Source organism: Vulpes vulpes, chromosome 8, assembly GCF_048418805.1.
Source record: "Vulpes vulpes isolate BD-2025 chromosome 8, VulVul3, whole genome shotgun sequence".
NCBI classification, from domain to species: Eukaryota; Metazoa; Chordata; class Mammalia; order Carnivora; family Canidae; genus Vulpes; species Vulpes vulpes.
This window is the reverse complement of record NC_132787.1, coordinates 111,422,791-111,436,970: the sequence shown is the minus strand read 5'-3', so window position 1 is coordinate 111,436,970 and position 14,180 is coordinate 111,422,791.

Genomic DNA, 14,180 nt, shown 5'->3' with positions numbered 1-14,180 from the left:
GCGGGACACACGGAGGACGGAGACCCACAGGCCTTGCTGGCTCGTCCCCACGCACCTGCCCAGGCCACGTCCAGCGCCCCTCCCGGAGCACGTCCCCCATCTGACGCTCCCGGGCGGTCGGGGGCAGGTGAGGAGCTCCTCCAGCATCTGTGGGCTTCAGCGGCTTGTCAACGGCACGTCGTCTTCGTGCCGCGTGGCCCCCACCGCGGAGGTCTTCAGAAGTCCCGGGTCCTGAAGACACCGCGTCGCTGCGGTCGGCGACAGAGCGGCTGTGCACGTGCTGGACCCGGACTCCCCCGCGGCTCCGTGACTCGAGGCCAGCGCCCTCCCCTGCCCGGGCTTCGGCGGCCACCTGTGAGCGGACTGGCCGCACGACAGTCGCCCACTCCCCGTGAGGCTCTCGCCACACGGCATTTCCTGCGGCCTTTAGTCTCAAACTAAAGGACCACGACGTAATTACTCACGATTCATACTATTTCCCTTTAATCTGCGTGCAGACCCGCTGTCCGGGTGCCTTAGATCAGCGGGCGCCCGAGAAGCGGCACCTGTGCCCGCGTCCGCCCCGGGCCCGGTCCCCAGGGGGCGGGTGGCCTCTTCCCGCGGTCCTCCCTGCGATCGCTGGTTCTCTCCCTCCTCCGTCCTTAAACGATGGATATTCACGACATTCCTCCATTGTCCTTTTAATAATCCTTGAAACTTCCTGTGTCTCCATTATCCCCCCAAACAGGTTATTACTCCAGCGTCCCGCGTGCCAGGAGCATGCCGGGTGCCCGTCCCACGAGCCCAGCGGGTGCCGTGGCCCACGGGAGCTGCAGGGGTGACCGCGTGGGCATCTGAGCATCCGCGTCTGCTGCCGGCTGTGTCCTTTCTCCAGGGCACCCAGACCCCGGGTGGGGGACTTGACCGGTCACCCCAAGCCCTGGGCCATTCAATCGAGGTCACATTGCTCTCCGCGGCAGCTCCGCGGCCGTCCGGGGCCAGGATCCATCCTTACCTGGAGAAACCGTTTAACGACGGCAAGTGCTCGAGCAAGGCGGCCCGCGCCCCTGTGCACCCGGAACAGCCTGGACGGGCTTCCCCCCCCCGCCCCCCCCAGCGCAGGGCAACCCGGGGCTCAGCTGTCCAGGGCCTCCTCTTCGTCTTTTCTCTTTTAAATTTAACAAAGCAGTTAGCCACGTTTATGCCTGTCCCAGGATCCCGGTGACACGCCGTGTGACTATGAAGGGAAGGGAAGTTCTACAGTCACGTCTTTATCATTTAAGTGCCACATAATACCATGTTGGAAATCTGGAAATACAGTCCTAAAGCCACAAATTCTCGGTCTTTAATGAGTTAAGTATTTGGAAAAATATGTCCCTGGGGCCTGATGTTTAAGCCACATAACTGCACACACGCAGGTTTGGGGACACATCGCTCTGGCCTGGCTTCTTCCAAAGCATTGTTTTCGTCGGAATGAGATCTGTGCTCCCCCTGCACCTGCGGGGGGTGTCTGCGCTCCCCCTGCACCTGCGGGGGGTGGGTGTCTGTGCTCCCCCTGCACCTGTGGGGGGTGGGTGTCTGTGCTCCCCCTGCACCTGCGGGGGGGGGTGTCTGTGCTCCCCCTGCACCTGTGGGGGGTGGGTGTCTGTGCTCCCCCTGCACCTGCGGGGGGTGGGTGTCTGTGCTCCCCCTGCACCTGTGGGGGGGGTGTCTACGCTCCCCCTGCACCAGCGGGGGGGTGTCTGTGCTCCTCCTGCACCTGCGGGGGGTGGGTGTCTGTGCTCCTCCTGCACCTGCAGGGGGTGGGTGTCTGTGCTCCCCCTGCACCTGCGGGGGGGGTGTCTGTGCTCCCCCTGCACCTGCGGGGGGGTGTCTGTGCTCCTCCTGCACCTGCGGGGGGTGGGTGTCTGTGCTCCCCCTGCACCTGCGGGGGGTGTCTGTGCTCCTCCTGCACCTGCGGGAGGTGGGTGTCTGTGCTCCCCCTGCACCTGCAGGGTGGGGTGTCTGTGCTCCCCCTGCACCTGCAGGGGTTGTCTGCGCTCCCCCTGCACCTGCGGGGTGGGGTGTCTGTGCTCCTCCTGCACCTGTGGGGGTTGTCTGTGCTCCCCCTGCACCTGCGGGGTGGGGTGTCTGTGCTCCCCCTGCACCTGTGGGGGGGGTGTCTGCGCTCCCCCTGCACCAGCGGGGGGGTGTCTGTGCTCCTCCTGCACCTGCAGGGGTTGTCTGTGCTCCCCCTGCACCTGCGGGAGGGGTGTCTGTGCTCCCCCTGCACCTGTGGGGGGGTGTCTGCGCTCCCCCCTGCACCTGAGGGGGGGTGTCTGTGCTCCCCCTGCACCTGCGGGGGGGGGTGTCTGTGCTCCCCCTGCACCTGCGGGGGGGGGGGAGTTTCTGTGCTCCTCCTGCACCTGCGGGGGGGGGGTTTCTGTGCTCCTCCTGCACCTGCGGGGGGGGTGTCTGTGCTCCCCCTGCACCTGTGGGGGGGGTGTCTGCGCTCCCCCTGCACCTGCGGGGGGGGTGTCTGTGCTCCTCCTGCACCTGCGGGGGTTGTCTGTGCTCCCCCTGCACCTGCGGGGGGGGGGTGTCTGTGCTCCTCCTGCACCTGCGGGGGTTGTCTGTGCTCCTCCTGCACCTGCGGGGGGGGGTGTCTGTGCTCCCCCTGCACCTGTGGGGGTTGTCTGTGCTCCTCATGCACCTGCGGGGTGGGGTGTCTTTGCTCCCCCTGCACCTGCAGGGGTTGTCTGTGCTCCCCCTGCACCTGCGGGGGGGTGTGTGTCTGTGCTCCCCCTGCACCTGTGGGGGGGTGTCTGTGCTCCTCCTGCACCTGCGGGGGGTGGGTGTCTGCGCTCCCCCTGCACCTGCGGGAGGGGTGTCTGTGCTCCTCCTGCACCTGCGGGGGTTGTCTGTGCTCCACCTGCACCTGCGGGGTGGGGTGTCTGTGCTCCCCCTGCACCTGTGGGGGGGGTGTCTGCGCTCCCCCTGCACCTGCGGGAGGGGTGTCTGTGCTCCTCCTGCACCTGCGAGGGTTGTCTGTGCTCCCCCTGCACCTGCGGGGGGGGGGGGTGTCTGTGCTCCACCTGCACCTGCGGGGGTTGTCTGTGCTCCTCATGCACCTGCGGGGTGGGGTGTCTTTGCTCCCCCTGCACCTGCAGGGGTTGTCTGTGCTCCCCCTGCACCTGCGGGGGGGGGGTGTCTGTGGTCCCCCTGCACCTGCGGGGGGTGGGTGTCTGTGCTCCCCCTGCACCTGCGGGGGGGTGTCTGTGCTCCTCCTGCACCTGCCGGGTGGGGTGTCTGTGCTCCCCCTGCACCTGCGGGGGGGTGTCTGTGCTCCTCCTGCACCTGCGGGGGGGGGGTTTCTGTGCTCCTCCTGCACCTGCGGGGGGGGGGGGTGTCTACGCTCCCCCTGCACCTGCGGGAGGGGTGTCTGTGCTCCTCCTGCACCTGCGGGGGGGGGGTTTCTGTGCTCCCCCTGCACCTGCGGGGGGGGTGTCTGCGCTCCCCCTGCACCTGCGGGAGGGGTGTCTGTGCTCCCCCTGCACCTGCGGGGGGGTGTGTGTCTGTGCTCCCCCTGCACCTGCGGGGTGGGGTGTCTGTGCTCCCCCTGCACCTGTGGGGGGGGGTGTCTGCGCTCCCCCTGCACCTGCGGGGGGGGTGTCTGTGCTCCTCCTGCACCTGCGGGGGTTGTCTGTGCTCCCCCTGCACCTGCGGGGGGGGGGTGTCTGTGCTCCTCCTGCACCTGCGGGGGTTGTCTGTGCTCCTCCTGCACCTGCGGGGGGGTGTGTCTGTGCTCCCCCTGCACCTGTGGGGGTTGTCTGTGCTCCTCATGCACCTGCGGGGTGGGGTGTCTTTGCTCCCCCTGCACCTGCAGGGGTTGTCTGTGCTCCCCCTGCACCTGCGGGGGGGTGTGTGTCTGTGCTCCCCCTGCACCTGTGGGGGGGTGTCTGTGCTCCTCCTGCACCTGCGGGGGGTGGGTGTCTGCGCTCCCCCTGCACCTGCGGGAGGGGTGTCTGTGCTCCTCCTGCACCTGCGGGGGTTGTCTGTGCTCCTCCTGCACCTGCGGGGGGGGTGTCTGTGCTCCCCCTGCACCTGTGGGGGGGGTGTCTGCGCTCCCCCTGCACCTGCGGGGGGGGTGTCTGTGCTCCTCCTGCACCTGCGGGGGTTGTCTGTGCTCCCCCTGCACCTGCGGGGGGGGGGTGTCTGTGCTCCTCCTGCACCTGCGGGGGTTGTCTGTGCTCCTCCTGCACCTGCGGGGGGGGGTGTCTGTGCTCCCCCTGCACCTGTGGGGGTTGTCTGTGCTCCTCATGCACCTGCGGGGTGGGGTGTCTTTGCTCCCCCTGCACCTGCAGGGGTTGTCTGTGCTCCCCCTGCACCTGCGGGGGGGTGTGTGTCTGTGCTCCCCCTGCACCTGTGGGGGGGTGTCTGTGCTCCTCCTGCACCTGCGGGGGGTGGGTGTCTGCGCTCCCCCTGCACCTGCGGGAGGGGTGTCTGTGCTCCTCCTGCACCTGCGGGGGTTGTCTGTGCTCCACCTGCACCTGCGGGGTGGGGTGTCTGTGCTCCCCCTGCACCTGTGGGGGGGGTGTCTGCGCTCCCCCTGCACCTGCGGGAGGGGTGTCTGTGCTCCTCCTGCACCTGCGAGGGTTGTCTGTGCTCCCCCTGCACCTGCGGGGGGGGGGGTGTCTGTGCTCCACCTGCACCTGCGGGGGTTGTCTGTGCTCCTCATGCACCTGCGGGGTGGGGTGTCTTTGCTCCCCCTGCACCTGCAGGGGTTGTCTGTGCTCCCCCTGCACCTGCGGGGGGGGGGTGTCTGTGGTCCCCCTGCACCTGCGGGGGGTGGGTGTCTGTGCTCCCCCTGCACCTGCGGGGGGGTGTCTGTGCTCCTCCTGCACCTGCCGGGTGGGGTGTCTGTGCTCCCCCTGCACCTGCGGGGGGGTGTCTGTGCTCCTCCTGCACCTGCGGGGGGGGGGTTTCTGTGCTCCTCCTGCACCTGCGGGGGGGGGGTGTCTACGCTCCCCCTGCACCTGCGGGAGGGGTGTCTGTGCTCCTCCTGCACCTGCGGGGGGGGGGGTTTCTGTGCTCCCCCTGCACCTGCGGGGGGGGTGTCTGCGCTCCCCCTGCACCTGCGGGAGGGGTGTCTGTGCTCCTCCTGCACCTGCGGGGGTTGTCTGTGCTCCACCTGCACCTGCGGGGTGGGGTGTCTGTGCTCCCCCTGCACCTGTGGGGGGGGTGTCTGCGCTCCCCCTGCACCTGCGGGAGGGGTGTCTGTGCTCCTCCTGCACCTGCGAGGGTTGTCTGTGCTCCCCCTGCACCTGCGGGGGGGGGGGGGGTGTCTGTGCTCCACCTGCACCTGCGGGGGTTGTCTGTGCTCCTCATGCACCTGCGGGGTGGGGTGTCTTTGCTCCCCCTGCACCTGCAGGGGTTGTCTGTGCTCCCCCTGCACCTGCGGGGGGGGGGTGTCTGTGGTCCCCCGGCAACTGCGGGGGGTGGGTGTCTGTGCTCCCCCTGCACCTGCGGGGGGGTGTCTGTGCTCCTCCTGCACCTGCCGGGTGGGGTGTCTGTGCTCCCCCTGCACCTGCGGGGGGGTGTCTGTGCTCCTCCTGCACCTGCGGGGGGGGGGTTTCTGTGCTCCTCCTGCACCTGCGGGGGGGGGGTGTCTACGCTCCCCCTGCACCTGCGGGAGGGGTGTCTGTGCTCCTCCTGCACCTGCGGGGGGGGGGTTTCTGTGCTCCCCCTGCACCTGCGGGGGGGGTGTCTGCGCTCCCCCTGCACCTGCGGGAGGGGTGTCTGTGCTCCCCCTGCACCTGCGGGGGGGTGTGTGTCTGTGCTCCCCCTGCACCTGCGGGGTGGGGTGTCTGTGCTCCCCCTGCACCTGTGGGGGGGGGTGTCTGCGCTCCCCCTGCACCTGCGGGGGGGGTGTCTGTGCTCCTCCTGCACCTGCGGGGGTTGTCTGTGCTCCCCCTGCACCTGCGGGGGGGGGGTGTCTGCTCCTCCTGCACCTGCGGGGGTTGTCTGTGCTCCTCCTGCACCTGCGGGGGGGTGTGTCTGTGCTCCCCCTGCACCTGTGGGGGTTGTCTGTGCTCCTCATGCACCTGCGGGGTGGGGTGTCTTTGCTCCCCCTGCACCTGCAGGGGTTGTCTGTGCTCCCCCTGCACCTGCGGGGGGGTGTGTGTCTGTGCTCCCCCTGCACCTGCGGGGGGGTGTCTGTGCTCCTCCTGCACCTGCGGGGGGTGGGTGTCTGCGCTCCCCCTGCACCTGCGGGAGGGGTGTCTGTGCTCCTCCTGCACCTGCGGGGGTTGTCTGTGCTCCCCCTGCACCTGCGGGGTGGGGTGTCTGTGCTCCCCCTGCACCTGTGGGGGGGGGTGTCTGCGCTCCCCCTGCACCTGCGGGGGGGGGGTGTCTGTGCTCCTCCTGCACCTGCGAGGGTTGTCTGTGCTCCCCCTGCACCTGCGGGGGGGTGTCTGTGCTCCTCCTGCACCTGCGGGGGGGGGGTTTCTGTGCTCCTCCTGCACCTGCGGGGGGGGGGTGTCTACGCTCCCCCTGCACCTGCGGGAGGGGTGTCTGTGCTCCTCCTGCACTTGCGGGGGGGGGGTTTCTGTGCTCCCCCTGCACCTGCGGGGGGGGTGTCTGCGCTCCCCCTGCACCTGCGGGAGGGGTGTCTGTGCTCCCCCTGCACCTGCGGGGGGGTGTGTGTCTGTGCTCCCCCTGCACCTGCGGGGTGGGGTGTCTGTGCTCCCCCTGCACCTGTGGGGGGGGGTGTCTGCGCTCCCCCTGCACCTGCGGGGGGGGTGTCTGTGCTCCTCCTGCACCTGCGGGGGTTGTCTGTGCTCCCCCTGCACCTGCGGGGGGGGGGGTGTCTGTGCTCCTCCTGCACCTGCGGGGGTTGTCTGTGCTCCTCCTGCACCTGCGGGGGGGTGTGTCTGTGCTCCCCCTGCACCTGTGGGGGTTGTCTGTGCTCCTCATGCACCTGCGGGGTGGGGTGTCTTTGCTCCCCCTGCACCTGCAGGGGTTGTCTGTGCTCCCCCTGCACCTGCGGGGGGGTGTGTGTCTGTGCTCCCCCTGCACCTGCGGGGGGGTGTCTGTGCTCCTCCTGCACCTGCGGGGGGTGGGTGTCTGCGCTCCCCCTGCACCTGCGGGAGGGGTGTCTGTGCTCCTCCTGCACCTGCGGGGGTTGTCTGTGCTCCCCCTGCACCTGCGGGGTGGGGTGTCTGTGCTCCCCCTGCACCTGTGGGGGGGGGTGTCTGCGCTCCCCCTGCACCTGCGGGGGGGGGGTGTCTGTGCTCCTCCTGCACCTGCGAGGGTTGTCTGTGCTCCCCCTGCACCTGCGGGGGGGGGGGTGTCTGTGCTCCACCTGCACCTGCGGGGGTTGTCTGTGCTCCTCATGCACCTGCGGGGTGGGGTGTCTTTGCTCCCCCTGCACCTGCAGGGGTTGTCTGTGCTCCCCCTGCACCTGCGGGGGGGGGGTGTCTGTGGTCCCCCTGCACCTGCGGGGGGTGGGTGTCTGTGCTCCCCCTGCACCTGCGGGGGGGTGTCTGTGCTCCTCCTGCACCTGCCGGGTGGGGTGTCTGTGCTCCCCCTGCACCTGCGGGGGGGTGTCTGTGCTCCTCCTGCACCTGCGGGGGGGGGGGTTTCTGTGCTCCTCCTGCACCTGCGGGGGGGGGGTGTCTACGCTCCCCCTGCACCTGCGGGAGGGGTGTCTGTGCTCCTCCTGCACCTGCGGAGGTTGTCTGCGCTCCCCCTGCACCTGCGGGAGGGGTGTCTGTGCTCCCCCTGCACCTGTGGGGGGGGGTGTCTGCGCTCCCCCTGCACCTGCGGGGGGGTGTCTGTGCTCCTCCTGCACCTGCGGGGGGGGGGTTTCTGTGCTCCTCCTGCACCTGCGGGGGGGGGGTGTCTACGCTCCCCCTGCACCTGCGGGAGGGGTGTCTGTGCTCCTCCTGCACCTGCGAGGGTTGTCTGTGCTCCCCCTGCACCTGCGGGGGGGGGGTGTCTGTGCTCCCCCTGCACCTGCGGGGTGGGTGTCTGTGCTCCTCCTGCACCTGCGGGGGGGGGGTGTCTCTGTGCCTCGGGGCGCCCGGAGGGTGAAGGTGAGCCCCCGATCCCACTCAGCCCTGGGGCCCTCAGGCTGTGCCTGTGAGGCTCGTCCTGGCTGAAGCTCCTTCCCGCTGAGTTTTCTCAGGTGCGTGTGAGGGGTCCCGGCTACTCACCCGGCCCCAGGCTCCACAGAGGGCAGCGACACACTAACTCCGTGGGCAGGATCAGGAAAGTCTCCCTCTGGTGGTCTTTAGCTGCCTTTTCCGCAGAAGGCGCCGGCTGGCATTCCCGCGGGTGACCAGTCTGACTTCCCAGCGGCTCTCACCCCTCCGCGCCCTCGCTGAGTCCACCGATGTCTCCATCCGCCTCTTACTATTCGAGTTTCCTCCCTTTCCCCTCCCGTGTTTGTACAGCCCCCCCCCCCCCGAGGCCAGGAGCGCGGCCCACCCAGGGGGTTCCCACGGCAGGTGCTGCAGTGTAGACAGTGCCGGAAAGCTCTGGATTGTTCTGAATACGAGCTGTGAACCTGTGTTCTTCACCTTCATCCGGATCAAAACTGACTTGGCTCCATCAGTGCCGTTTCTTCCTCAGCAGTGCTTCCCCCTGAAGAGTGGCCGACAGTGTCGTTGTGCCCTTTGTTTAAAGGTCGGCTGGTGTAGGGGCGCCCGGGGGCTCAGCGGCTGAGCGTCTGCCTCCGGCCCAGGGCGCGACCCCGGGGTCCCAGGATCGAGTCCTGCATTGGGCTCCTGGCGTGGAGCCTGCTTCTCCCTCTGCCTGGGTCTCTCTCTCTCTCTCTCATGAATAAATAAATAAAATCTTTTTTTAAAAAAAGGTTGGATGGTTTATTATTTACACGGATAAAGAATGTGAAAACAGAAACCGGGGTGAGGCACAGCCAGGATCAGTGCGTCCCCACAAGCTGTCTGCTCCACAGTCCCCAGGGCTCCCGCTGGCTGTCGCCGCGGACGATGCTGTGGATCTTCCCTGTGATGAGCAAGGGGCCCGTCTCGCCCGCCAGCCCCACCATCACAGGGACACTCGTTGGCATCTGGGGAGTCCGCGCGCCCGACACCTGGGCTCACTTGTACCTGGTCGCATACGGTGTGGGGATCTGCTTCTGGTTAGTGGTTGGGGCCAGAGGGGCGGCTCTCAGCGTCCTCCGCACCCTCCTCCTCCACACCACCAGGGCTGTCACCACCAGAGTTGTCCTCGTCTGACGGGACTCCCGCACCGCAGTGACCCGGCCCCAGAAGGAATCTGAGTTGCATCCAGGGGAAGGTGCCAACACCACCCGCGGGGCTGCTTCACGTCACTGGCTCTCCTTGCGTGAAACATGCTACGGAAACAAAAATCATTGACATTGTTTTCAGGATAAAGAAATGGAGCACGTCTGCTGTGAAGACTGAATAGTTTACAGAAGACCGCGGAGCCTCAAAGAAATTTCAATCTAACGTATTTTATCTTTACTCTTCTGAGACACTGTTGAAGTTCTAGGTGGATTAATATCAGTACTTGAGATCAGTTATTTTGAAGATGAATCCCCGAAACTATATCCAAGGCGAAATGAAGGAGAGGATGAATCTGGCATATTCTGTTGTGCTGAATCCCGCACAGCGCTTCCATCTCCAGCACATGCACCAACCCAAGGGTATAACACACGTGCGCCTTGTGCCCACCGACTTCCCTTTCAAGCGTCCCATTTCTCCAGCGGACTAAGGGATTCTCCTCTCAGGGGGGTCTAGCTCTGCATTTCCCTCATGGCAGGGTATGGGGAACTGGCAGGAGAAGCTCTGGCTTACCCGGATGCGTTGCTGTGCACATGCTCAGTGCCTCTCACTGGCTCTTATACGTGAGCACGAGAAGATCGTTGCTTGGTCAGGGTGATGGGTGGAGTCTCCTGAGGAGCTGCCAGGCCGGTGGAGCGTGGGAAGAGGTCACCAAGCAAGTACCTCCCCTCGCTGCTCCTCACTCCGCCTCGCAGGCACTGGTGGTCGGTGGCGGTGCTCCGCCTGAGGATGCACCAAAATAGTTTTTGAAAATGCTGCTTTGGTCACTTCAAGGAACCCACCCACTAGACATGGCCCTCGAGGATAAAACCCTTATTTTTCATATTAAATCTTAGCGTGTTCTATCGTTTAGGAGTTTGTGGACTTGCCAGGATGCTTATTCCTAACTGAGGATGGACTCAAGGGTACACCGGTGAGAAGTGTTTCCCCCAGAAAATATAGCAATGTGACAGCTACTGGACTTTTTTCTTTTTTAAAGAAAAAAGAGTTATTTATTCAATTGAGAGATAGAGCAAGGGAGGGAGTGGGAGAGGGAGAGAGAATCCCAAGCAGACTCCACGCCGAGCACAAAGCCCAGGGCAGGGCTGGATCTCACGACCCCAGAATCACCACCTGAGCTGAAACCAAGGGTTGGATGCTTAAGCAACTACGCCACTCAGGAGCCCCCAGTTGTCAGATTTTTGTCCAAAAAACCTCCGCTTTTCTCATTGAGTAAAGTTATAAATGTTTGCTTGAAAAATAAACATACCGATTGGTCGGGTCATAAATTAGATTATATTTCCCAGCCTGTCTATTCATTAGAATGACTCCAGGTAAAAAGAATCTCTCAGTGTGGAGTAGAATGGAGGGAGCAGCCACACCGGTTACTTCCCAAGGCTGCAGGTCACCAGCTGGCACTTTCTGGTGGCAAATGCAGAGATGCAAGGGGAGGAGAGAGGGTGGCCTGTCACCCACAGGTGGGGCGACAGCTGGAGAAACTCCTCAGGTGGTTGGGAGTCAACTAATAGCCAACTGGGAGAAGTAGGTAACATCACCGGTATCAACCTGGGTAGAGTGAGTACGTGACGTTACCGGTGGCACCTGAAACCCACAGAGAGGAAGTTGAGAGTTAGGGACACAGGACGGAAGCAGAGGCAGAGGCGGACAGTGTCTCCAGGAGCAGAAGGGATTCTGGCGAGGCCTCTGTGCCAGAGCACAAATTAGCACGAAGTTTCACGAGAGGACATTCAAAAGGCACTAGAACGACATTATTGTGCTTCGTACCATTTACCCAGAGATTTCACATAAACAGGAAGTTCACCAAAAGGATGAGCATAAATTCCAAAACTTCTTAACAACGGCTGACACTCGATCAGCTGCTTATCTAGAGAAAACATGGAAACAAAATATTGGAAGTCGCCTAAATATCTAGGAATTGTTAAAATAAGTGGTGGCATATGCATGAGATGAAATGCTCCGAAGGAATTGTATATTATGATGTAGAGAAATACAAAAATGTAATGAATTGTAAGAATTGTGCTCCCCTTGCCCTGTATATCTCCACTTTATATCTCCATTTTATGGCGACACAATAAAGCCACGTTTCCTTTTTGGTTTTTCTATTCGCTTTATATCGAAGCTTGATTCACACAAAGTGATGACCGCAGATCTCGAGTGTAGAGTTTAATTACTTGTTTCTTGTAAACAGCACCCGAGGAGCCACCGTGCGCTCCTTCACGGGCAGGCACCTGGGGGTCCCCACCAGTGGGACCAGCTCACGAGGGGTGTGTGTGCGTGCATGTGCGCGTGTGCACGTGTCTGTGCATGTGCCTGGGTGTGTGTTCGTGTCCTTCGTAGATAACGACCACTTTTCCGCAGACGCTGCACCAGCTTACACGCCCCCGGCAGCACGTGGCAGCTCCAGCTCTGCGTGCTCCTCACATGTGCCATCCGCGGTCGCCCGGCCCCCTGCCGCGACGGCCGGACAACACTGTGCTTGTCCCGAGCGATTCCCGGATGAGATCGGCAGGCAAAGCCGTTCTTCTATTTACGGGGCGCGCAGGCATCGCCGCACACGCACACCTTGCACACATGCACGCACACCCACCCCGCGGTCTCGGTTCCTGTTCCCCCCCCCCCAGGCTGGGCGCTGTGCGTGGGGCGCGGGCTGCTCCCCGTGGCTCCGGTTTCCGTGTACTCCCCGCCAGGCGGGCCGCCTCTGTCGCTGGGTGGGCCTGCTCTGACTCACATCCCCGGCAAGTGGCTTTCCGCGCTTCAGCCGGGAAAGCTCGTCGCGCAAACAGGGACTCGGAGGCTACGTCTGCGCTCCCGGCCGGGTGTCGGCAAGCGGAGCCTCCGGGTGGGCCCGTCCGGGCAGCGCCCCGTGGCAGGTGCGCGGTCAGGGTGGGTGCCGGTGGCGCCGCGGCCCAGGCCCAGAGGGCGCAGTGGGGGCCGAGCCACGGAGGCCCCGGGCTCCTGACCGCGTCCACAGCCGCAGGGGCACTGCTTGGGGTGGGCCACCCACCACGGCCCCAGGACGCCAGGCTCGGATGCGGCGGTGACGGTGGCCAGGCCAGGCCCGGGGACTGCGGCGCCGCCTCCTGCTCGGTCTAGGCCGCGCTTTTCTGTTCCTGTTTCACTTGCTTTGGTTCGAGACCTTCTCTCGGAGGGACTGGGTCTGTGTGTCCACTGCGCCTCACCCTGAGCCCGTCCTGCGTCCTCCCAGAGCCGCCTCGGGGCCCATGAAGCCGGAGCAGACGGACGTGCACCTCTATCAGGTGAGCACGAGGACGGAAGTTGTCCTAGGCCCCCCTCCGCCCCCCCCGCCCCTGTCCCCAAGAGGGGGTGATGGCGTGGAGGGCACCGAGAGCTTCGGCTTAGGTCTCGGAGTCGGGAAAACGGCCCCTGCAAACACGGAGGACAGACGCCCAGACCAACCGCGGAATTTCACCGGAATAAAGACGTGAGAGCACAAGGCTGGCCTCACGGGTCCTAACAGACACCATGGCCTGGGCACGGCTGTGACCCTCACGTGCAGTCCATAATGCAAATAAATGCGACCAGGTATGGTTTTCAAGAATCAGGCCCAGATAGAACAAGTGGTAGGCCGTGGGGTCAGGCCAGCATCTTCCAACTTCAGTTTTATGCTTTTTATTGTGAACTATCATTTTTAGAATGTGTCAAGGACATGGGTGTCGGGTTCATGCGTTCACCTGGCTGGCCGCCTTATCAATTATGTTCCTTTGCATAGGTCATAGGTAACCTTATCATCCTGAACCTCAGTTTGTCCATTTAGAAAATGGGGATGAAAATGCATGTATCTCCTGAGGTGCCAGGAAGAGTAGATGACATCAGGTGCTCAGCGTGGGGCACCCGGTGGCTCAGCGGTCGAGCGTCTGCCTGGGGCTCAGGGCGTGACCCCGGGGTCCTGGGATCGAGTCCGGCATCGGGCTCCCTGCATGGAGCCTGCTTCTCCCTCTGCCTGTGTCTCTGCCTCTCTCTGTGTGTCTCATGAATAAATAAATAAAATCTTTAAAATATAAAAAAGTGCTCAGCGTGATTTGCTCACAGTACAACTGCAGATTAAACATTGACTCTCCTTCTTATGAATGAAAATGCTGTTCGTCGATTTTAAGGAACACAAAAGTCCTTATTTTGTGCTTTAGAGCCGGTCACAGGTCGACATTGTCCCGTCCTTGCTGGAGGCCTCGAGACGGAGGGCAGGAAGCCAGGGTTCAGGCCTCCCGGGCCCGCCCAGCCGTCACGTCAGACCCTGGCCCTGCTCCACCGGCTCTGCGATGCCGCAAACCCCCCGGACAGTCTGTATCTGCTCGTCACCATCTTATCTTAGTGGCGAGGACGTGGCTGGGTCTTTACCACATTTGCTTCAAAATGTGAAAGAAAACATCTAAATTTGTTTAAGCACAGGACGTGTCGTGCTTGGCAGGCTCGCTCCTCTCAAGGCATTCCTGTTCCTCTGAAAACTGAAAATAGATGATGATCCTGCTAGTGGTATTTTTAAACAAACTCTTCCCTGAAATATCTCTGGGTTTCCCTCTCTCTCTCTCTCTCTCTCTCTCTCTCTTTCTCACACACACACACACACACACACACACACACGCAGGCTTGGGTCAACCACACTGGCTGAGCAACCAAGTGGCCTTGTTGACCTCTGGTGACTCAGCGTCTCTGCCTCAGTTTCCCCTGCAGCGTGCACGGAGGCCGTGGTCGTGTTTGATGACAGATGTTGAGAAAATGATTTTACTACGTGGAGATAACATCCCCCGAAGCTGCCATGTCTTAGCATTTCGCACGTGACGGGCTGCAGTAGCTGACCCCTGGTGGCTCCGGGGTGGACCAGGTCCCGTCTCCGCGGATGCCCCTCTGGCTTCGCCCAGTGACCGTCTGCGCAGC